The sequence below is a fragment of the Pinus tabuliformis genome, chromosome X (assembly GCF_031772625.1).
Source record: "Pinus tabuliformis cultivar Carrire ecotype Pingquan chromosome X, CPIR1, whole genome shotgun sequence".
NCBI classification, from domain to species: domain Eukaryota; kingdom Viridiplantae; phylum Streptophyta; class Pinopsida; order Pinales; family Pinaceae; genus Pinus; species Pinus tabuliformis.
In genome coordinates this window covers 414133098-414158413 of record NC_142308.1, presented here as the reverse complement: position 1 = coordinate 414158413, position 25316 = coordinate 414133098, and the positions used below count along the sequence as shown (strand labels likewise).

At 41.9% G+C, this 25316-nt stretch overlaps 1 long non-coding RNA gene and 1 other non-coding gene across 2 annotated transcripts in view; both read right to left on the bottom strand.

The window, feature by feature from the left end:
• LOC149140290 (uncharacterized) overlaps window positions 1-25316 on the bottom strand; it is a 101600-nt gene that overhangs the window by 47856 nt on the left and 28428 nt on the right. The gene's annotated exons all lie outside the window — the stretch shown is intronic.
• On the bottom strand, window positions 7162-7235 carry TRNAP-UGG (transfer RNA proline (anticodon UGG)). Its single transcript has one exon. It is a non-coding gene; the product is annotated as a tRNA-Pro (tRNA).

The window sequence follows — 25316 nt, the reverse complement described above, 5'->3', positions numbered from 1 at the left end:
GGCAAGCAGATGTGGTATCGATCAGGAGGGAGTGTGCCTAAGAGTGTCAAAATCGTACCGCACCGTACCATACGTGAGGGGTATGGCCTATCATTTGGGTAAGTATTGAAGTAGGGGTCCATCTCCTCTGTCGTGCATGGAACCTGGGTTCAATGAGAAAACAAGCAACCCAAGTTCTGAATTTCCAGGTAGAGCAAGAGATATATGGCAATAGATAGACGAAAAGGTAGCATTTGCTCGATCAACAATTGTTATTTTCTCCCATCTATTTATCTAAGGGGTGTGAGGACGTCAATAAAAGACCCTTATCAAATTGAAATGATCCTAGCTCCCACACATCTGCTAGAACGGGGGGCCACCATTTCTTCATTCTCTCTTACTGAGATTCAAGTAATAAAGTAAAAGGTCAAAGGTCTCTATCAGCAGGTGAGCATCAATAGAAAATAGAGAAGGCGTGTAGGAGGTTAGGGCTTTCGGTGAAGTTCCCACTTGGTGTGCTGGCTCGAGTAGTCCCAGATGGGCTTGGTAAGCTTGGTGGTCTAGGCTTATAGCTTATTATGGGCTTGGCTTAAGGCTCAAGGCTCATGGCGTAAGGTTAATGTGGTTCGTTTAGCCCCTCCCTGAAGACCCTTCCTTCCTTTGTGTATGATCCTCGAAATGTATATCGACGTATGTTTCAAGTTGTTGTAAATCCTCCTTCTTGTTGTGATGGTATCGCTAGTGGTGCTTCAATAACAGTGTCAATGATTTGGCCCCCCCGTACCGTAGTGGTTGGGTGGATGTGGTATGTAGTGATGGTGACTCGGGTATGGATGTGATGTTTAATGAGGTATCATGTGATGGGGAAACTTCTATCTCGGGTCTGTTGGACGGGGTCTAGTGAACAATGTTTTTTGTTCTCCTGTGATGGGGCCCTTCTCTTTGGGTGGTAAGGATGCGCAAGCAGGCTCGACCATAAGCCCCCCCACCCAATAAGTAAATTGAAACTTTAGTTGCTCGACTGATAAGGAGAGGATGCCCCCGGCAGGGCTCGACCAACGCCCCCCCACCCAATAAGTAAAATAAATTGATTGCTTGCTTGACATTAGGAAAGCAAGGACCCGGAGGGGCTTGCGCTTCCTAGTGCAAGGACCCAACAGGGGGCTCAAATGATAAGGAGAGGAATTTCTTACTTGTCCCGCACCGGGCAAGGAACGGCAGGGGCTCTCAATCTAAGGAGAGGGCTAATCAAAATCTTTCGTACCCAATATGAGCCAATATAACTACCCATCGAGGTATAATCTATCTCCCGATGCAAGGTATAATCTAAAGCCCCATGTTCTCTACCCCCGAAACTCTTCCCTTGGTCTCTACACCTCACATTGCTGATCATTGCCGGGAACCACTAGTCGCAGGTGTTGATGCACTCAATCCCCTGATACTTCATGCCAGGAGTCGATGGCTTCTTGTAGGTTAGGTTTTGGAACCGATGGAGCACGTCTTCTTTTCCGTTTTTCAACCGATGCATGATGCTTACTTACGATTCACCTGTTGATGAGAAAAGTTGCTGAGCCCGTAGAATTACGTATATAATGTAAGCTCTTATACTGACCCATCTTACGGGCGGGATAGGCACAGACAACAGCCCACATCTTACAAAAAAAGCTACCTATCATTCCCCGCTTTCGTACCCTATTGAGCCACCCCGAGATAAAGAAAAGAGAAGTTCAATTTACTTATTGGGTGGGGGGGCTTATGGTCGAGCCTGCTTGCGCATCCTTACCGTCAGACGATGACAGAAGGAAGCCCTTACCGCTAGAAGAAAGAGTTTACCTTCACAGGCGAGTCACCATCACAACTTTACACATCCACCCAGTACGGTACTACAACACGGTACGTCACGGAATGACCATGTGAGGCACACTGCCTGCTAATCGATACTACTTGCTACTTACCGAAGGGAAGTCTCTTGCTTACTTACGCTAAACATACCTAGGGATTTGAATAAATGATAGGACACAGTGGACCTGCTTCTCTCTTGCTGCTTGCTGACATGCTGCTGGACGTATCGGAGTGGCCGGGGGGAGGTGATACTTAGAAACCATTCCCCAAAATCACCCATTGCAGCCAAGTTGACAACAGGCCGAGGTTGAGCCTAGTTCCCAATAGATGACGAGAAGGACCACATCAATGGCTGTCCCACATCAATGGCCGAGAGGCACTTTGATTCAAAGCCTTACTGGCTTTCTGTCTGTCTGAAAGGGAAATGTAAGTCTGGGTGGCTGGAATGGGCATTGGAATAAATGGCTGGCAGAAATGGTGGGGGGGAAGCTATCAATCAATTTGTGGGGGGGAAGCTATCAATCAATTTGTGGGGGGAAAAAATACTAGTTCTGCTCTCTGGGATATCTTGCATCCTATTTTCCCAGATCCAACAGTAAGTATTATTCATAATCAACCTCTTGGAATCAATTCATCCTAAAGTCTTGGTTCCAGGAGTGATCGGGTTACAGTCTTTGATAGTCTATTGTTCTATTATGGTCCTCTGGAAGGTCAGACTATTGTAGGTGACAACTGTATTACCAGGTGTTAAGTCAAGGAGAGAAGGTTTAAGGTGTCAAGTCAAGGAGAGAAGGTTTAAGGTGTCAGAATCAGGGAGAGAAGGTTTGAGGAGTGATACCGTCTTGAAGTCTACATGTCAGAGTCAGGAGATCAAATTTTAATGTATGGAATTGAGGAGGGATGGAGGATGGAGGTACTGTGAGTGATTGTGCTGAAGTCTACATCTATCATCCTGAAAAAGTTAATGTCAGGACCAATCATTTGGAAGATCTGTCTGGGAGTTTTTGTTGAAAGGAAGGGTGAAGGATTTGGATGATGGAGGGACAAAGGATGAAGGAAAAGATTTGAGTCAAGGAGGTACTGTGAGTGATGGAGGTGTTGAATTCTTCATCTTAGAAAAGATAAAGGTTGGAAGGTGGGTGATGGGTCAGGAGTTTTGCCAAATTTTGCAGGTGTAATGTGGGATGTTGGCGGGGTTAAGGGATTTGGGTCATCCGCAAATCTCCATCACCCGGCAAGGCAGGCTCAAATGAGCCTTGATGGTGCCCCATCACCCCACCTTCCAACCAAACATCCCTCAGAGCCCTCCAAGAACCTTTTCTTTTATAGATGAGACATGTAGACTTCAACACTCAACCAATCCTTTACCCGCCAACATCCCTTAACCCCGCCAACATCCCACATTACACCTGCAAAATTTGGGAAAACTCCTGACCCATCACCCACCTTCCAACCTTTATCTTTTCTAAGATGAAGAATTTAGCACCTCCATCACTCACAGTACCTCCTTGACTCAAATCTTTTCCTTCATCCTTTGTCCCTCAATCATCCAAATCCTTCACCCTTCCTTTCAACAAAAACTCCCAGACAGATCTTCCAGATGATTGGTCCTGACATTAACTTTTTCAGGATGATAGATGTAGACTTCAGCACAATCACTCACAGTACCTCCATCCTCCATCCCTCCTCAATTCCGGACATTAAAATTTGATCTCCTGACTCTGACATGTAGACTTCAAGACAGTATCACTCCTCAAACCTTCTCTCCCTGATTCTGACACCTTAAACCTTCTCTCCTTGACATGACACCTTAATCCTTCTCTCCTTGACTTAACACCTGGTAATACAGTTGTCACCTACAATAGTCTGACCTTCCAGAGGACCATAATAGAACATCAGACTATCAAAGACTGTAACCCGATCACTCCTGGAACCAAGACTTTAGGATGAATTGATTCCAAGAGGTTGATTATGAATAATACTTACTGTTGGATCTAGGAAAATAGGATGCAAGAGCTTTGTATTGATTACATACCCTAAAGGTTGCTCGAAAACAGTAATGTCTTTTTCTGAAGAAGAAATCATGGTTCCTTCTTACCGCCTTCTCTACAATGCCTACTGTACTTATGTGCGGGGGACCCCGTCAACCTCCCCCCACAACTTGCTTACTTTACACAGTGTTACGGGGGGGGGAAACAAACAACCTTAACACAACCTGAACGAATACTGGCCCGTACCTCAGGATAGTGATAGAGAGATATGATAAGTGCATGACCCGAAGAGAAACTCTTGTCATTGTAGGGTGTTTTCGGTCGACCGAAAAACATCCCCTCTCCCATATGCAATCAAAGAGAGGGAGAGAAGGATGATAGAGAGATAATGTGAACAAGGAAAGACAACTACGTAGAGAAAATCACGCCAAAAACTATACCATTTGGGTAACTAGAGAAAGATATAATGAAGAAAGCATAATTACATATATAAATAATGACCATCAGTGTAGACCGATTAACTTACTTGATCTTCTCTTCCCTTCTCTGGGGTGAGGTATAACCTTTCGCTCAAATCAAGTTACTGCCTGGGATCTTCATAGCTATCAGGGTCAAGTGTTTCCAGTGATCAAGACTTGCCTAATAAGGTATTAAGGGATCATTGGTAATAGTATAGCCTAGTAATAAAAGGATAATAACGAACGATAGTGAGGTAGAGTAATTGGTCGACTCGTTAGGCCCATGGCCTGAAGACCGCAGGTTCGAACCCAGCCCCCACCTCCCAAAACGATATCTAGCACAGGGTCGTAAAGTAAGGCCCTTTCTTCCCAGTCCTGATTCACCCTCTTTTCCTTAATAATGTCGACTAGCTATACCTGCCAATAGAGATACTTGCTCTACCCACCATGATAATAACGTTCCTAAGCTCCTATGGTTTCAAACTTCCCACCAATATCACTGAGCTCACCGAACCAATGGAGATAAGGAAGGGTTGCTTCCCGAAACAATCTCAATGAATGAGTGTACCCCAACTGATGATAGAAAAGATAGAGAAGTAATGATAGTTAGAGGAAAGAGATGCTGCTTCAAACTGATAACTGATAACCGATAGAGATGGCTATAGGACTGCTCCATCACCATAGCAATAATTCAGGTTATCTCCCTTGGCGGTTCCCCTTGATAGTTGCTTTAGAGTTGCACCAACTAATAGCAGTGAATCTGGGTCTTCAAACACGGGTTGAAAAGACTTCCCATAGTGGGATTGAAAAGACTGTCCATAGTTGCGTTCATAGAAGTAAACACCTCACCCGCAAGGTCTGGATTCGGTATTTTCTATTGAGTGTGGGACGAGGAAACCGATCGAACCCCAGGAGGTCTTTATTCGGTGTGTTCGCTTAGTGAGTGTGCTTTCCAGCTTGTGCAAGGCTTCCTTACCTTTCTCGAGAGCTCAGTCGCCGGTAGAGGATTCTTAGCTCTGGCGAACTACTCTTGCCTTCCTTGGTTCAAGGGAAACCATTCCTAGATTCAGATTTTGGGCAGGTGCAAGTCTTCCTGCTTAGGTATGAACTCGTCCTACTTACATCGAAGAGAATATGATAGTTATCGAGGAAAAAACTGGATCTGCTCGATCTCAAACTATAAAGGACGCTGGGCGAGATGCTTCCTCTATCTCTGGTAATGGTGAAACTCTTGCCTCTATGGCTTAAGGATCTAAACTGCTTCAGGCTCTACCACTAATGCTGCTACCTATGTGGGATCAACTGATTCAAGGCCAACGACTGGACTTGGAACTCAATCTCGATTTGCTTCTGGAATGGGATCAAAGTCAAATGGCTCTGGTTCCGCCTTTACTACCAGTGGTTGATCGCCTCGCAACAAAAGAAGCAGTTACTAATACATAATCCCCAGTGCGAGCAAAAGCGGTTGTTTCATTTGTTGATCCAGCACCATCAGTATCCAAGTCAATAGTCAAGACATCGGGACATTATTCACAGAAGGCACCTTTGCTCAAGAATACTCTAAATAATTCATTATACTTGGCCCAAGGCTTATTATTTATTGGCCTTGGCCCGAAGTGATTAGCTTGGGTAGTCTCTGTTTCTGGTGTTCCAGTAACCTTTCAATGGCTCCCTCAATGAAAGGAAAGTGTCTGAAGAAGCGGGCTACTCCCCGAAAATGCCCGCCCGTAGGTTCCAGTGTTGTCGGGGCAAACTCGCTCGTTCTGCCTGCTATCGTGATCCTGTTTTTAGATCCAGTAATCGAAGTTCCCCGCCCGCTTCGCTCGGGCTATCCTTTCGCCTCCTTATCGCCATGCCAGTGAACAAGCCTCAAAGTAAGTCCGATAATGAATAGGATTGGCATCTGGATATTCATTCTCAGATGTATCCGTGAGATAAGATTTTACAATACGATTGACTGGATTGGCATCTGGATATTCATTCTCAGATGTATCCGTGAGATAAGATGAGATGTTCATTCATACATATCCTATAGTAGATATAGGATCCTGAATTGGTACGAATTGGGACAATTGATCTTTTGTATTCTGATCTCAAGGTTACGAAAAGAAAAATTTAGGTAATTGTCTCATGAAGATATGTATAAACCATATTTCATTTAGTCCTTCCACGCCTACTATAACTATAATTAGTTATTTCGGTTTCTTATTGGCTTCTATCATTTTCACCCTAGTCCTATTCATTAGTTTGAGAAAGATACAACTTATTCAAAATGAAGGAAGGGGAAACCCTCTCAGTTCACTATTTCAATTTCAATAATTTTATTTATTCCCTCTATATAAATTTCTGATCATTGAGATTCATAGCAAATTAAGGGTACTATCCAGTATAGCTATTATGCCTACTTATTCCGTTGAATAGAAATGATTGAGGCTTTGCCATCCGGAATTGTGTTAGGTCTAATTCCTATAACTTTGGCCGAATTATTCGTAACTACATATTCACAATACCGACGTGGTGATCAATTGGATATTTGATCCTGGAATATCCTCCAATTTCATTGGCCTCCTACTTTTCCTGGGAGGTCATATTCCATTGCTCATTCCAGTTGGAATGAATTATCGATAATTTTGAGGGTTGGATTTGATAGGAACAGAATCACGCTCTGTAGGATTTGAACCTACAGCATCAGGTTTTGGAGACCTACATTCTACCGAACTGAACTAAGAGCGCTTTCTTTAATATTCGGAGATGAAGGAAAAATACCTTTTGTTGATACTCTTAGAGAAAAACACTTTCGCATCTGATACGATTCAATTATTTGATGTTCCCGTCGAATCGATATCAAATGATCTTTCATTCCTTTCTTTCCATAGAAAAGAAGGGAAAGGTAGGGATGACAGGATTTGAACCTGCGACATTTTGTACCCAAAACAAACACGCTACCAAGCTGCGCTACATCCCTTCTAATCATTAGACAATGTTATTTTAATTTTATTTTATAGAATTCGAAATCTGTTTCCCACATTTTTCCACCTTCATTTCTCTTCGGTCTCGTGAGTGAAAAGACTTTATACATGTAAGGTCTATTATCTAGAATATCACTATTCATTTGTTGAAAATAATACTGAGAGGGGGGGTGAATCAGTATTATCAAGCAATTTAATAAATCTTCCTTATTTGATCTTTGAATTATTTTTCCATGTCAGTACCATAAAATAATGAGCATGAAAAACAGATAATCACACCAAAGAACACAAGATGTAAGGTGGAAACCCAATGTGGGTGAAAACCACCTGCTGCAATATGTCTCTATCTTCTTTCAATTTAGAAACTTCTTTTACAATGATTTTGTACTGGTGCAGTCCTTTACCAGTACGCAGGCTGCAACCTGCAGAGAGCTACAACACTCTCTCTTTCTCGTTTTCCAGTCTACTCCTGGAAGGGAGCTACAACCCCCTACTTCTTTTCATAAAGCATCAGATGATCAACAAGTACATAACAGATATAGACCACTACAGATATCAGATCAGCAATAACAGAAACAACCCAGAACACCTTATCAACAGAGAAAATCAGTCAACAGAACATCTTAAAACAAAGACGCAGTTTTTCTTTCTGTGGCCTGCGACCAGACGCCGTTAACTTTCTGCTACACTGCGTCCACACGCAGATATCCTTCTGCTCCGCTGCGTGCCCACGCACTGTTCCTGTGACTGCTCTGCGTTCTGTTGCTTCAAGGACGCACCCAAGGATACTATCGCGCCGCGTCTTTCGCTACAGAGACGCACCTGAAAACATTATCGCGCCGCGTCCTTCTGCTTCAGAGATGCACCTGAACCTTGATCGCCCTGCGTCCCCACGCAGGTCTCTTTCTACTGTACTGCGTCTCGGCGCACTTACCCTTTACAGTATCAGCGTCCCAACGCACTTGCTCTTTACAGTATCAGCGTCCCGGCGCACTTTCCCTTCACTAAACCTGCGACCCTTCAGATGTAAATGATATGAAGACTTCAGAACAGACCCAAACAGTCAGATCTACAGATCTGATCATGCGCCATAGAGATCACAGTCCATTAGAAGATTCGCCCTCTTAGATCTGGACTAGATCTCACCAAATAAGATATTCAACCCAAGACACTTGCTCAATCCAAATGAACTCCTTTGCTTTATATAGGCAAGCTCCTCCCCAAAACATGGAACAATACCACGAGCCGACACCATAGAAACACAAAACCGTCGGCTAGATACCACACAAGAAACCCCCACGTGCTTTTCTCTGCCTTGAAATGTGTGCACTGGGTAGACGCACCCCCTGAACGGCTGGCCGGCGTCCCTGGACGCGGGTTCTGCATGGTATACCTGCGGGGGCGCACTTTCTGAACCGATTGCCTGCGTCCTTCTTAATTTTCAACAAACTGAGAGTCTTACCACTGGAGTTGCCATCAAGTACAACATCTGTAACATACAGTCATACCAGAAAACATAATGCCAACAATCTCCCCCTTTGGACTTGATGGCAACCTCACAAACTTCAGCTTCATTCTCCCCCTTTGTCATCAAGGGCAAAGGGTATGCTTCCCCTAAGCTCATGCTCCCCCTGAATATGAACCAGATCTGCAGCAACGCACCACCATGAAAGAGATAGAGACATATTGCAGCTATTTTCAAGATCTCCTTCTCCATAATGCCAACAATGCATTATGTGCTCCCCCTGAGCCTGTACCACCAATAAGAAGAAGTTCAACAAGATGATGCATCAACAACCCCCAGCTTTTGCCTGAGGTATTCAAACGTGTCCCTGGGCAATGGTTTGGTAAGAATATCAGCAACTTGTTCCTTGGAAGGAACATACTCCAACTTGACTTTCTGTTCAAGCACTTGTTCCCGGAGAAAATGGTACTTGATTGGTATGTGCTTGGTTTTTGAATGCATAACCGGATTCTTTGAGATGCTGATTGCACTTGTGTTATCACATAAGATGGGGAGAGGTGGTGTACAAGTGATTTGAAAATCCTGCAAAGTCTGCATCATCCAAAGGAGTTGAGTGCAACAAGATGCAGCAGCAACATATTCTGCTTCAGCTGTAGACAAGGCAATCGAACTCTGTTTCTTGCTGAACCAAGATACCAGTCTGGAACCCATAAAGAACGCACCACCACTTGTGCTTTTCCTGTCATCCACGCTTCCGGCCCAATCTGCATCTGTATAAGCATGAAGAGTAAGATCTGTATCTCTAGGATACCATAAGCCATAATTTTGAGTCCCTTGAAGATATTTGAAAATTCTCTTTACTGCCTGAAGATGAGTCTCCTTCGGATTTGCCTGAAATCTTCCAACTATTCCAACTGCATGCATGATGTCCGGTCGGGTACCTGTCAAATATAGTAAACTTCCAATCATAGATCTGTAGGTTGGTTGATGTACTGCTGCAGATTCATCATTTGCACTGAGACTACATCCTGTGACCATGGGTGTACATACTGGTTTTGCATCTTCCATGCCATATTTCTTCAAAATCTGCTTGAGATACTTGGTTTGAGATAAAAAGATTCCTCCTTCCTTTTGTTGGATTTGCAAACCAAGGAAATATGTCAGTTCTCCTAGCAAGGACATTTCAAATTCTTTCTGCATGACCGAGGCAAAGCTTTGACTCATAGCTTCTTCATTGCTGCCAAAAATAATGTCATCTACATACACAACAAGTATTAGTAATTTGTCATTTTCAATTTTTATATACAGATTGCTATCTGCTGAACCTTTTGAGAAGCCTTGTTGATGAAGATATTTGTCCAACCGGTAGTACCAAGCCCTTGGAGCTTGTTTGAGACCGTAGAGAGCCTTTTTCAATCGGCATACAAGATTTGGATCATTTCCAAGAATGAACCCATCTGGCTGTTCAATGTACACTTCTTCTTCCAAATCTCCATTCAGAAAGGCTGATTTCACGTCCATTTGAAATACTTTGAAGTTTTGAAAACTTGAGAGAGCAAGGAACATTCGGATGGCCTCAAGTCTTGCAACAGGAGCAAAAGTTTCTTCAAAGTCTATTCCTTCTTGCTGCGCATACCCTTTACAAACAAGTCTGGCTTTGTTTCTAATTACTTCTCCATTTTCATTCAATTTATTTTTGAAGACCCATTTTGTTCCGATAACATTCTTATCCTTTGGTCTAGGAACCAGCTCCCAAGTGTTGTTCTTTTCGATTTGCTCAAGTTCTTCATCCATTGCTTTCACCCAACATTCATCTTTGCATGCTTCTTTCACATTTTGTGGTTCAGTAGAGGAGAGTAATGCCAAATAGCTTGAGGCTTCTGCAACTGTTCTTCTTGTTTGTACACCTGCTTCTTTCTGCCCCACAATCTGAGATTCTGGATGATTCTTCTGAACATATCTGGATGGAGTTTTCTCTCCTATTCTTGTCTGCTCCTCTGGTTCTTCTTGAGGTTCTCCTTGGGGTTCTTCTTCATCATTCTGTCTTTGAGGGTAGCCTTCATCTTCTTCTATATCTTCATGATGTACTTGCCTAGGAATATATCCCTTCTCATCAACCACTACATCAATGCTGTCAACAATTCTGCCAAGTCTTTTATTGTAGCATTTGTATGCTTTGCTATGTGGAGAATAGCCAAGAAGAATGCCTTCATCTGCTCTAGGTTCAAGTTTGCCAAGCTGCTCATCAGTATTCTTGATATAGCATTTGCTCCCAAAGATTTTGAAGTGCTTTACCGAAGGAGTTTTACCACTCCAGAGCTCATGAGGAGTTTGAGTGCTGTTCACCCGGACATTTGTCTTGTTGAGAATAATAACCGCAGCATGTGCAGCTTCACCCCAGAAAGTTGCGGGAGTTCCTGATTCATCAAGCATAGCACGAGCCATTTGTTGGATTGTTCTGTTCATTCTTTCAACAACTCCATTTTGCTGAGGAGTTCTAGCTGTAGAGAATTCTCTCCTTATCCCATGTTCATCACAGAAATCGAAAAATTCATTTGAAGTAAATTCCCCACCTCTGTCGGATCTGAGGCACTTAATTTTGTGACCTGATTCATTTTCAACCAAGGCTTTGAAGGTTTGAATTTTTCGAATGCTTCATCTTTGTGCTTCATAAGTCCTAACCAGACAAACCTGGAGAAATCGTCAATAAATAATATCAAGTATTCCTCTCCTCTAGGTGTTCTTTTCCTGAATGGGCCACATGTATCTGTATGTACTAGCTCAAGAGGCATGCTAGCTGATCCCTCTTTCTCTGGAAAGTTAGTCCTGGTTTGTTTTCCAAACTGACATGATCTGCATATGGTGTTGTCAGGAATTTTGATATCTGGAAGATCGCGAACTGCCTGATATTTGCATGCTTTCCTTATTTGTGAGAAGCTTAGATGTCCCAACCTTCGATGCCATAACCAGTGCTCTTCATCCTTGCTAAGATAGCATTGTTGTTGTCCTTCTTCAAATATGTACAGATTATTTGGAGTTCTTTTGCCTTTGAGTACTGTTTTACCTGTATCAAGATCACGAACAAGACATCCATTCGATCTGAAAATAACCTCGGTTTTTTGATCACACATCTGGCTGACACTTAGAAGATTATGCTTCAATCCATCAACATACAAAACATTTCCAGCCTTGACCTTTTCTTTCAAAGGAGCAATACCTTTTCCTTTTATAGTTGCAGGAGTATCATTTCCAAAAGAAACTTTCTTTCCCTTTTCTAAAGTAGAATAAGATTCAAGTTTTTCTTTATCACCTGTCATATGTTTCGAACATCCACTGTCAATGTACCATAGATTTTCCTGTCCTTCTGCATAAAATGCTATCCCACATCTTTCTGTTTGAGGTTCCTTTATTCTCCATGTTTTGGTGCTTGTGGCTTGTTCCTTTTTCTCCTGAAACCTGCTCCTGCATTCAGAGTCTTCATGACCAAAGTTATTGCAAATAGAACATTCAACTTCATTTTCAAGAACCGAAAAGTTGTTATAGGTCCTCTTTGTAATCCCTGTCATACTTCTTTGTTTTTGAGCTTCCCTAGTCATGATTGTTTTATATGCAACACATTGAGCTGCTTTGTGACCAAAGTTATGGCAAGAAAAGCATTGTCCATTGAAGAAGCTTCTGCGGTTATTGAATCTACCAGCCAACTGATTGTAATTTCTATTTTCATCTATTCTTGAACCAAACTGAGAAGATTTTACCTGTGGCTGGTTGTAGCTTTTGTTCACCCTTAGGATGGATTGTCCCTGATAGTTTCTGTTTGTAATTCGTCCCTGCTTTACCTGATTATCTTCTTTGTTCTTCTGCTCATTTCTTCTTGCTGCATCAAGATAACTTTTTGAGGTGGATGCTTGAGAGGTTTCTCCATTATAGCCCAAACCTGTCTTGTTTAGAGGAGACCGCTGCACATTGATAATCTCATCCAAAGTTTCAGATCCTTTGACAAACTTAAGATTAATAGCTTTTGTTTTTTCAATTTCTTTTCTGAGACCAACAATTTCACCTTCTAGTTTTTCAAGATGTTTTTCCTTTTCATCAATTTGAAATTGCAAAGTATCAATGATCACATTCTTTTCTTCTATGCATCTCTTGAGTCTAGTAATTTCATCATAGAGATTATCCACATCTACAGCATCCTCATAATCATCATCTTCAAATGCCATTAACAACTTATATTTATTACCTTGTTCATCTTCATCACTGTTTGATAAGCCATCACTATCTTCATGGGTGTAGTAGCTTTTCTTATTTGCACTTTGTTTCCTGTTCCATCTAGCAGGTTCTTTTCCTTTATCCTTATAAGGACATTTTGCAGCATAATGACCTACTCTTCCACAAGCAAAGCATTTGAAAGGTAGCTTACCTCTGAACCTTCCAGAACCCTTTTGAAGATTTCTGACAAAATTTGATTCTTCTTCCTCTTCTTCTGGAACATGGCTTGCTTCATAGTAATCTTCTTTGCCTGATGCCTTAAAAGCAGCTTCCCTTCTGTCTGATGGACCTCCCTTTCTCATTTCATAAGCAGTTAGAATTCCATGTAGCTGAGACATAGTGAGAACACGGAGATTTTCCTTTTCTTCTATTGCAGATACTTTAGATTCAAACTTGGGGGATAATGATCTTAGAATCTTTTGAACTACTATAGTCTCTTTTATTTCTTCACCCAAATTTTTCGTACAATTAACAATCTCATCTACCCGAAGAAAATAATTAGCCACACTTTCATCATTATACATCTTGAGAGTCTCATATTGAATCCTGAGAGTTTGAAGTTTAGCTTGTTTTACCTGTTCATCTCCTTCATAGCTAGTGATCATTTTGTCCCATATCTCTTTTGCTGATTTGAAGTGCATGACCTTCATGAATTCTGTTTGGGATATACTTCCTAATAGAGTACTGACTGCTTTTGCATTTGTTTCATACTACTTTTTCTCAGCTGGATTTGTAGGAGTAGCTGAAGGAAAAGCATAGCCTGTTTCTACAATGTTCCAAACTTCTGTACCAAGAGATTGAAGATATGCAGTAACTCTTACCTTCCAATAATTGAAATTTGTCCCATCAAAAATAGGTGGTCTGATTGATGCTTCTTTCTCGTAGTTGCTCATGATAAACGATCTACCTTCAAGCGATCAAGCTTTTCTGAAGGACCTGCTCTGATACCAATTGTTGAAAATAATACTGAGAGGGGGGGTGAATCAGTATTATCAAGCAATTTAATAAATCTTCCTTATTTGATCTTTGAATTATTTTTCCATGTCAGTACCATAAAATAATGAGCATGAAAAACAGATAATCACACCAAAGAACACAAGATGTAAGGTGGAAACCCAATGTGGGTGAAAACCACCTGCTGCAATATGTCTCTATCTTCTTTCAATTTAGAAACTTCTTTTACAATGATTTTGTACTGGTGCAGTCCTTTACCAGTACGCAGGCTGCAACCTGCAGAGAGCTACAACACTCTCTCTTTCTCGTTTTCCAGTCTACTCCTGGAAGGGAGCTACAACCCCCTACTTCTTTTCATAAAGCATCAGATGATCAACAAGTACATAACAGATATAGACCACTACAGATATCAGATCAGCAATAACAGAAACAACCCAGAACACCTTATCAACAGAGAAAATCAGTCAACAGAACATCTTAAAACAAAGACGCAGTTTTTCTTTCTATGGCCTGCGACCAGACGCCGTTAACTTTCTGCTACACTGCGTCCACACGTAGATATCCTTCTGCTCCGCTGCGTGCCCACGCACTGTTCCTGTGACTGCTCTGTGTTCTGTTGCTTCAGGGACACACCCAAGGATACTATCGCGCCGCGTCTTTCGCTACAGAGACGCACCTGAAAACATTATCGCGCCACGTCCTTCTGCTTCAGAGACGCACCTGAACCTTGATCGCCCTGCGTCCCCACGCAGGTCTCTTTCTACTGTACTGCGTCTCGGTGCACTTACCCTTTACAGTATCAGCGTCCCGACGCACTTGCTCTTTACAGTATCAGCGTCCCGGCGTACTTTCCCTTCACTGAACCTGTGACCCTTCAGATGTAAATGATATGAAGACTTCAGAACAGACCCAAACAGTCAGATCTACAGATCTGATCATGCGCCATAGAGATCACAGTCCATTAGAAGATTCGCCCTCTTAGATCTGGACTAGATCTCACCAAATAAGATATTCAACACAAGACACTTGCTCAATCCAAATGAACTCCTTTGCTTTATATAGGCAAGCTCCTCCCCAAAACATGGAACAATACCACGAGCCGACACCATAGAAACACAAAACCGTCGGCTAGATACCACACAAGAAACCCCCACGTGCTTTTATTTGCCTTGAAATGTGTGCACTGGGTAGACGCACCCCCTGAACGGCTGGCCGGCGTCCCTGGACGCGGGTTCTGCATGGTATACCTGCGGGGGCGCACTTTCTGAACCGATTGCCTGCGTCCTTCTTAATTTTCAACAAACTGAGAGTCTTACCACTGGAGTTGCCATCAAGTACAACATCTGTAACATACAGTCATACCAGAAAACATAATGCCAACATCATTATGGTGATGAAACATCTTTTTCCTTTTCTATAAGTAGGACCACAGCCCAGATCACATTATATATATTCATCAGTTCCGAGTTTTGTCTAGGATTCATAACTATTGATACGGTTGAATCACTTACACATTATGATCAATAAGGAGAATTTACAATGCAAGATCTAAAGACCTATCTTTAGACAGCGCCTGTGTTAGCTATTTTATGCGTCAGTTTTTTAGCCGGCCTATTGATAGAAATCAATCGTTTTTTTCCAGATGCTCTTATTCTTTCCTTTTTTTAATTTTTTTCCTCCCCTTAAAGCCAAGGGAAAAAAGATTGTGCCAGATTGACTTCTCGTACTTCTTGGAGAAATTAGTGCATTCAGCCCCAAAAAGGATCTAAGTTTAGGACTGGAAGGGGGTAGAATTCAAGTAGAAATATCGATCTAAAGATTCTTTCCTTATTCAATCTTGTAAGTAAAACTGAAAACTCACTCCTGATCAATCATTTTTTTACTTTCAAATGTTTCACCGTAGGATCTCCGGCTATCAACTTCTATCCCTTTTTCCCTTTTTCTTTTTGAGGTTGAAAAGAAAAACCAATATTCAGAGTAAGTTTATGGCCAAGAGCGGAGATATAAGAGTAACAATTACTTTGGAGTGCACTAGTTGTACCCAAGATAGTGTTTATAAAAGATTCCCGGGGATTTCTAGCTCCGAGATTGGTGGGAGCTAGACCCAATCGAAAAAGAATATTATCCAAACGCATTTCAAGTAATTGCAATAGGACCTGACCCGTTGAGCCTTTGGCTCTTCTAGAAATACGAACATATTTCAGCAAACGCTCTCAGGCATAACTTGTCTCCATCCGCTTCGTATCAGCTCAGCCCGGAGTTTCCAGTATAGCGATCCTTACCCTACGAGCTACTATAATATATGTTCTCAACTTGATATCTATAAAGATATATGGATCATCCATATCCAATTTGTTGTCCATCTACCATAGTAGACTCACTCATTCATATATGATGAGGGGGCCCTTTTAACTCAGCGGTAGAGTAACGCCATGGTAAGGCGTAAGTCATCGATTCAAGTCCGATAAAGAGCTCATGTTTCCCACGAAGAAAGAGGGCTCGGGTGTCCATTTCTATTACATAGATAGAAATATTTTCACCGAAATATGAAAATGACAACAAATTGGATTCGGATCCAGTCCGTTTTTTATCTTCTTTTATGGGCCAATGACGGGAATTGAACCCACGCGTGGTGGATTCACAATCCACTGCCTTGGTCCACTTGGCTACGTCCGCCCCGGAAAAAACCAATTTATCTATCTACAGTCATTTATTCCAAGAATAAAAAATGAGCTAACGTTTGTTCTTATGTGGTTCGGTGACCTCTGATAGGGGATCAAAGCAAGATCGATGATTAACTCTCGCACAAGTTGTATGGCTTATTATCAAATATGTGATAAATATGAAGTATTTTGTATTTCTCCCGGAGAAATATCCCGATCCCATCTTCCCTCCGTTCTTTTGAACATGAAAGAAGAATCTTTCTTCTTTCGTATCGATCCTTTGTCTATTCACTCATGGGAGATAATTATTGTCTTTCCCTATTAGATTTTAGTTTTCAACTAACACAGTTTTGCAGATTGGTTCGGTAGATCCCATGTTATTCGAGTTGTAACGAACGGCCATAGCCATTAAAATGGTTCGGTGTAAATGGAATAGATCGAGATCTATCTCGATATTTATTGTATGTTTTATCTTGATACTAAGATCTTGTCCATCTGAACAACTCTGGGCAGGGTATTTGATCGGAGAGTCGTTGTTTAAGATCAAGGTTGTGGCTGTGTCGACAAGTTCGACCCTATTCACTTATCATATATTCAGATTCGATGAATCTAGACCATTTGAACTTGTATCCTTCCTTCTCGTATTAGAAGGTATAGGGTTTTCCAATCTGGAAAATTTTGTTATCTTACATGCACGGTTAGGATACAATCAAGTTCTTTGTTATATTATTATGCAAGTTATGGGACAAAGATACAAATTCAAAGGCTCATCTACCGACGGAGATAGTGAACATTTGATGAATCAAATATAAATTTGATTGTTGTCTTCCAGTTAATTCGTTTGAAAGTTTAGGTCAAGCGAACAGAATTGGTAGGCGTCAATCGATCCGTGGAACGTATCAAATCTTTCACATATAAGTTCGTTATGAGATGAGCCCACTCATCTCACAATGATATAAAATCATTTCGGACAGATCTATTGCCGAGTAGAGATCTATTTGTAAAGGGGCAGAAAGCAACTTCTTTTGGGTCGCTGTCCATATAATTTCTGGACAAGGGTTAATAGTTTCTTTCTTTCGTCCCAACCCAACAGACTTCTTTTTTCTATTGTTTGTTCCAGAATGCATTCCATGAAATATGTGTATTCTATAAAATAGTGGGGTAGATTAAAGCAAACGTTGGTCCAGATGTAGATCTAATATGCATAGCCGGTAGATTGCATTTTTGTGATATGTTACCAGAACGAAACTAGAGGCAAGGAAGAGTGTTTGTCCCAATATGAAAATCTTGTCTCAAAAACCATGTGATGATCTTAGGTGAAGAAAGAGAACGAACCAAAGGTTCGCCTTTAGCTAGGATGGATCAACTCTAGATAATTTCTCTGCCCAGGTATTCGGAATATCCATCGTACTTGCCACTTCTATGGTTCAAAAATAGGCTCGATTTATCGCACAGAACTTATTGTAGAGAATCCTAGTTGATCAAGATCTTCACCCCGATAGCAAGTTAACCTACAATTTCGCATGCAGTATTAGAAAGAAAGGAGTTTCTACATTCTACAATTTTGATGCAATATAAATTTCGAATGGAAGCCAAAGATTCTACCTTAACTCATAAGTAGATGCTTACATCAGATAGCCATGGTAATGGATATTGAAGAAAATTACACAGTTGAAAAATCCAAATATTTCAACTACATGGATGAGGCCTTTTGTCTCCTATGCTTACCAATTTCTCTAGAATTATTATTTCATGTTGAAACATGCACAAATACAAATTGAAAGTTTGGACTACTTTGGAGGCACTCTTTGGGAAGCAGGATGAGATGTGGGGTCACATCCCTGAAAATGAGCTCAATTCATTAGATCCAAGCAGTTTTGAAAACATTCAAGATTTGTTCAAAAGGGTAGCAGTTTTGAAAACATTCAAGATTTGTTCACAAGGGTTAAAGCCTTGTTACTCTACTTGAAAGAATGTGGATTCAAAAAATCCAATTAAGAAAATTAATTCTTTCCATATTAAGCAAATTAATTCTTTCCATATTGTCAAAAATTGGATCCAAAGGATGATATATTTTTCTCCACCTTTCATACGAGTGCAACCTAGAGGATGCATGGAGTGCAACCTAAAGGATTCCCACACTTTACATACTTTCTAGGCAGCATCTGGGCGCAGATTTCAGGTGTGGTGCTGGTCTGACATCTGAACTGTCAGCAGTGGTTACATTTTATTTACAATTGTTGGGGCAGCAGTTAATAGCAAGGAGGGTACAGTTTTGAGGGTTAATAAAGCAGCAGAGGGGCACAGGTCTGACAGCATCAAGGCAGCAGTTACATTCTCTTTTTAGGTCATGGATTAACAAGCTATCTTCCCGTTCAGGGATCCCAGCCAGCAGTACTGGAAACAGACGCTCTACCTTGAACGGATCAATCACCTCAACTTGCTAAGGATTTTATAGAGTCCCTAATACTTGAGGGAGAGAAGCCAATAAATATGAGAACATTGAAAAGTTACAAATCCCATGCACTCATTTTGTATGAAAGGGGCAAGGTCAACTTGAAGTCCAAGTAGAAATCCAAAGGCAAAGGAATGGAAAAACAACTAGTTTCAAAAATGGGAGGCAATCCCAAACCTCCAAATGAATCTACTAGCTTGAAGAAAAAGAAGGGAAAGAAGGGGAAATCATAATGTAGCTATTGCAACTGTGGTTACCATTTGAAATCATCATTCATGAAGAAGAATATTGATCTCATGGCATAGAATATTCAACAAAAAAATCTTGGTGACTGGGTTCCAGAGACTATAAAAAATAATTAGGGAGAAAAGGCATGTGAAACAAGAGGGAATTCACATGGATCAATTGCTATCCATTCTTCTCTTGTTGCATGGATCATAGATTTTACAACTTCACAACACATTGAAGCCACAAAATATTCTCTCTCATATTTAAAACCATATTTTAGTTCTCCTATTCTCATAGGATATGATTCTCCAGTAGTGGAAACTAGAGAAGGGATGGTAGATCTCAAAGATGGAAGTTTCGAGAATGTCCTGCATAAAAGCATTCAATAAATATTCTTTGTGGGTATCAAATACCCAAATGACACATGCTAGCACTAGAAGGAGATTCCAATTCACCTTAGATTTGATAAGCATATACGACATACAAGATAACTCCAAAATTATAATTGGTAAGGTAAATCATCAGTATTGTTTGTACATTTTTTCTAAATTTTTTCCTTAATCAGATTCCACTTTACTACTAATACATGCAGACGATGAAATTAGAAATTAGAAATTGGGATGCAAGGTTTGGACACTTAAATTTCAAATACATGCAACAACTTAGCAAACATGGGATGGTGAAGGGCCTACCTGCCATAGAATATTTTGATGGAGTTTGTGAAGGATGTGCTCTTGGAAAACATCCACAATAAAATTTTGGGAAGGGGAATGCACAAAGGGCCTCATGCGTTGGAAAATTAGAAAGGCTGAAATATTTTCTTATGATGATAATTACTTGTGATATTCTTGTGATCTTATTAAATTTCTTATGTTCTTCTTTTATGTTTTCTTCATCAAGCGATTATCAAATGCAAAACATGAAGATCGGTGACACCAGATGTAGGCGAACAACCACGGAAAAACCCCTATACAGGGGAAAACCCAATCAAAAAATCTTCCTTTAGTAGTTTCACAAGACAAGATGAGACAATCCAAGACTCTTTGACCTAGACACATACTTCGTCTAATCACCAAGTCAACCCTTCCTTACTCTTTAGATGATAACCTTCTAGCAACAACTTTGACCTTGCAGCAGCAGAACTTCGACCTCTCTAGTAGCAGAACTTTGACTTCTGTAGCAGAAGAACTTCAACCTCTCTAGTAGAAGAACTTCGACCTCTCCAACAGAAGAACTTCGACCCCATTAGTAGCCCAATAACTCCGCATGAGAGAGAGATAGCCGAAAAAACATCAATCTAGTCCTTTTCTTGCAATTCTCCTTCTTCTCTAAGAACTTCCCAGTTTTTCTATTACTCATTTTTGTGTATTTAACTTCTTGAGTTAGTGAGTAAATGGATCGAACTACACTTCTATATATAGCCTCTTTTGTGGGTCGAATTACCCTAATGTAGGCCGACTTCATCAAGTAAGGGCCGATTTGGTGTGGGGGTGACACATAGCTTATTTAACTCAATAATAATCCTTTTTACATTATTCAAAAGCCCAAGAAGGGCCTCATAAAATGGAAAATAACTCTAATGACTCTAGATAAAACCTAGAAGTCCCTAATGGGGACTTTGACCTAAAACACGATGATCAAAGCATGAAACCCATGCTTTAATAAGTCATAATTAAAATATTTTTTTTTGTTTGTTTTTTCTTTCTTTTGATAAAGACATTACATTATGTATATATATATATTATTTTTGTTTTTTCTTTCTTTTGATAAAGACATTTCATTATGACTCAAATACAATTATGAAGGCCAAACCTAGTTACATTGATTCGGACTTAAACAGGAACGCAACATATTACAGATATAACCATAAAGACAGATATGCAGCGGAAATAATACTTCATTTCATTACTGTAAAATACTGAAATATGCTTACAAACAGAAATGGAAATAAACCAGCTAGGGCGATGGTAGCTTATCTCTGAGAAGAGATGTGTCGGCTACATGCCTCTGAACTGTCTTACAATGAGGCTCTAAGGCCTATTTATTGTTGAGAAACAATGGAAAACCCTTAACATTCCAAAACCTAACCCTAGAAGATGAAACGCCAAACTGTGGGCCCCGTTTGGGTAAATTGGTACATCAACTTCCCGAGGTCATAACTTTGGCATACGATCTCCGTTTGATGCGTAAAATAGCTCGTTAGAAAGATCTATCCGAGCACTACCACTTTGGGAGGCAACATCGGTCCTCAAAACATCATTTAGGGCCTCAAAACGGCTCTGGGAGTTCAGGACCCGAAAAACTGCTAAAAATAGTAAGTTGTGCTACAATTAAGGAAACTGAAAATGCTGAGAGAAACAATGGTGGGGGTCCAGGTGGACTTGGCAGGTGGCCACCAAGATCCACCTGGATCATTCCTCCCCCCTTAGGAAGCAATGGTCCCCATTGCATTGAGTTCCTCCATGAGATGAGGAAACTTTTGCTGAACATGGTCCCTGGTGAGCCACTTGCCCTAGTGAAGGAGTTGGCCTGCTTTGACAACTCGATACAGTTGGATATTCTGTTGGTGAGTGTTCTTGATATGTGTGTCCATGATCCGATCAGCTGCAGCTTGTTCCATGCAATCTGGATTTAATTCTGTGGGTGTGAGCTGTTCTGCAATGTCGGATGTGTCTAGAAATGGTGGAAAATATGGCCGAAGGCGGTCCACATTGAACACTGGGTGTAGGCCAAGGAATGGGGGAATGCTGAGCTCAAATGCATTGTCTCCCACAGCCTTAGTAATGGTGTAAGGACCATATCAGAGTGGTCTCAGTTTCCGATAGGCTCCAGTAAGGCGTTCCTTTTGCAAATGCAACCAGACTTTATCGCCCACCTGAAACTTGTGTGGCACCGATGTTGATCATGTCGCTGCTTGTACTTGGCATTTGATTTCTCCAGAATGTCATGGACCTACTGGCGAATATGTTGGATGTGCTCAATGAAGCTAGTTGCCTTATTTTTTTCAAACTGGACATGAGCCGAATCTGTGTGAGTAGCTGCAAGTGGCATGGCCACATCAATGGGGCATAGTGGCTGGAATCCCAAGCCCACTTGAAAAGCGCTGTGGCCAGTCAAGCTGTGAAGAGCTCGGTTGTAGCTGTACTGAACATAGGGGAGGCTCTCATCCCATGTGCGTGGATGCTTTGAGTTGTACATGCGCAGAATGTGTACAATCATCCGATTGACAACCTCTGTCTGGCCATCAGTTTGAGGATGGAAGGCTGTGGACTTAGTGAGTTTGGTGTCCAGCATTGACCAGAGACTGACCCAAAATGTACAGAGGAACCGACTGTCCCGATCTGAGATGATAGACTGTGGGATCCCAAAGTGCACCCACACTCGTTCAAAGAAGAGTTTAGTAGTGGCTTCTGTTGTGATATTCTTTTTGCAGGCCGCCATAATGGCCATCTTCGAGAACCTGTCGATGACCACAAAAACACAATCATTTCCATGCTTAGTGGAAGGAAGGCCTGACATGTAATCCATGGAGATGGATTCCCAAGGTCGACTAGGGGTAGGCAGCAGGGTATACAGGCCTTGGTTCTTGATGGTTGGTTTGGCAATGGCACAAGTAGTACATGATCTAATGTACTTCCCGACATCCTGTCGAAGATTTGGCCAATAGAAATACTTTTGCAGTATTGCAACCGTTTTCTCGACCCCAAAATGCCCAGCATCCCGACTGTAGTGTGCTTCCCAAATCATCTTGGCACGCTCGCTTGAAGGAACACAAAGGTGACCCAGGTGGCATAACAGGGCATCCTGGAGGTGGAAATCTGGAACATGCCGACCCCCCAAGAGTTTCTGGTATGTGTGGCCAAATTCTGGGTCGCTTTTGTAGAGAAGTGGCCAATCAAAAATCTCGTGCCCACAAGAGTTGAGCACGGTGGTTAATGCCGTGATCGGTGGTCAACTGAGGCAATATGCAACATTATTAATGTTGCCCTTCTTATACTTGATATTCAAATGGAACTATTGCAGATATGTAGACCACTTCTGATGGCGATCATTCTGCAATTTCCCCTGGGTCTGTATGAACTGCAGGGGTCGGTGGTCTGTGTGGATGACCATTTCCTTCCCCAAAATGTAATGCTTCCATTTTCGGCAGGCCTGCACAATGGAATACATCTCTTTATCATAAGTGGGATACTTCCGGACTGTGTCTGAAAGTGTTTCACTGTGATATGCCATTGGATGCCCGTGTTGAGTAAGGACTGCCCCAATAGCATAGTCAGAAGCATCTGTCTCGACCTCAAATGGTTGTTGTAAATCTGGTAACGCGAGCACTGGTGCTGTGCAGAGGCGATATTTTAACTCTATGAATGCCTTCTGTTGAGATTCAGACCAAAATAATTTCACTTTCGCTCCTCCCTTTGTGACTTGACTCAAGGGCCAAGTGATATGAGAAAACCCCAACATGAACCTGTGGTAGAAGTTGGCAAGACCTAGAAAGCCGTGGAGCTCTATTAGAGTGGTTGGAGATGACCAATCCCGAATGACTTGGATCTTGGCCGGATCCACATAAACCCCCTATTCATCAATAATGTATCCCAGATACTGAACCTGGGTCATGCCAAAAGTGCATTTCTCCAAATTGGCACATAGCTTGTGTTGCCGCAGTGTTTGAAGAACCTGTCGGATGTGGTGGAGGTGCTCTTCCCAACTCTGGCTGAAGATCAGAATGTCATCCAAGTATACCACTACAAATGAGTTGGTGAATGGCCGCAAGATGTCATCCATTAGCCTCATGAAGGTCGCAGGAGCATTCGTCAATCCGAAAGGCATAACCAACCATTCGAAGAGGCCCTCCTTGGCTTTGAAGGCAGTCTTCCACACATCAGAGGGTTCGATTGGTACCTGGTGATATCCTGACTTCAGATCGATCTTGCTGAAACATTTTGCCCCCTTTAGTTGGTCCAAGAGGTCATTAATCCATGGGATCGGGTACCTATATGGACAGTGATCTTGTTCAGCACCCGATAGTCAATACAGAGTCTCCAAGTCCCATCCTTCTTCTGTACCAACACGATCGGGCTCCCACAAGGCAATGAACTCGGACGGATGTGACCTTTCTATAGTAGCTCCTGAATCTACCTCTTGATTTCATCGTTCTCCAGAATGGAGTGCCGATAAATTGGTCCATTGGGTAGTGGCGCACCTGGGGTCAGATCGATGGAGTGCTTGACCTGACAGTGCAGAGGAACCCCTGCGGGGGAGGTGAAGATGTCCTCGTACTCCTTCATGACCTTATCCATCTGTAGTTGTCGTGTGGAGGGGTCCTGTCTGGAGACTGTGGCCACCATCTTCTTCTTTCTTTGAGGGCGTATCATCAGGAAAACAAATTTCCCAGTCTTGGAAATGAGCTTATTGCATTGTTTCGCAGTAATCAAAGAGATGGCGGTAGGCAGTGCTACCTCTGGTATCCTGTACAACTTATTCCCAATGTAATAATAACAGCATGGGGCCTTGATTCATACACAGCATGTCGCTTCCACAAGTATGGTTGTCCTAATAATACATCACAAAATTCAAGGGGAGCAATGTCACACAATACCTCATCCGTGAAGGGCTTCATGTTGTATGGAAGGCGACACTGCTGGCTCACGCGAAGATCCCGTCCTTGGTGAAGCCACCCGATGGTGTATGGTTGTGGATGTGATGTGGTCGGTAAGCCCAAACACTTCACGACCTCTGCCGAAATGAGGTTCTTTTGGCTCCCGCTATCGACAATGAACTATAGCGGGGAGCCCTTTACCCACATGTGGGAGTGGAAGAGACGCTCCTCCTCCTCTGGATCTTCGGGTTCATTTTTCTAGATCTTGGCGGTAGCAACAATGGCGTTGGGATCTGCGTCAATGATCTGCTTCCCTTTGTCATTCCCCTTGTCAGGTTTTGACTCAGAGTCGGAACATGCATCTGATTCTGGAACCTTTAACTCAGCCACCAGTGACTGCTTGGCCCGACACTCACTGGTGTTGTGAGTGGAGCTCTTATGGAACTCACA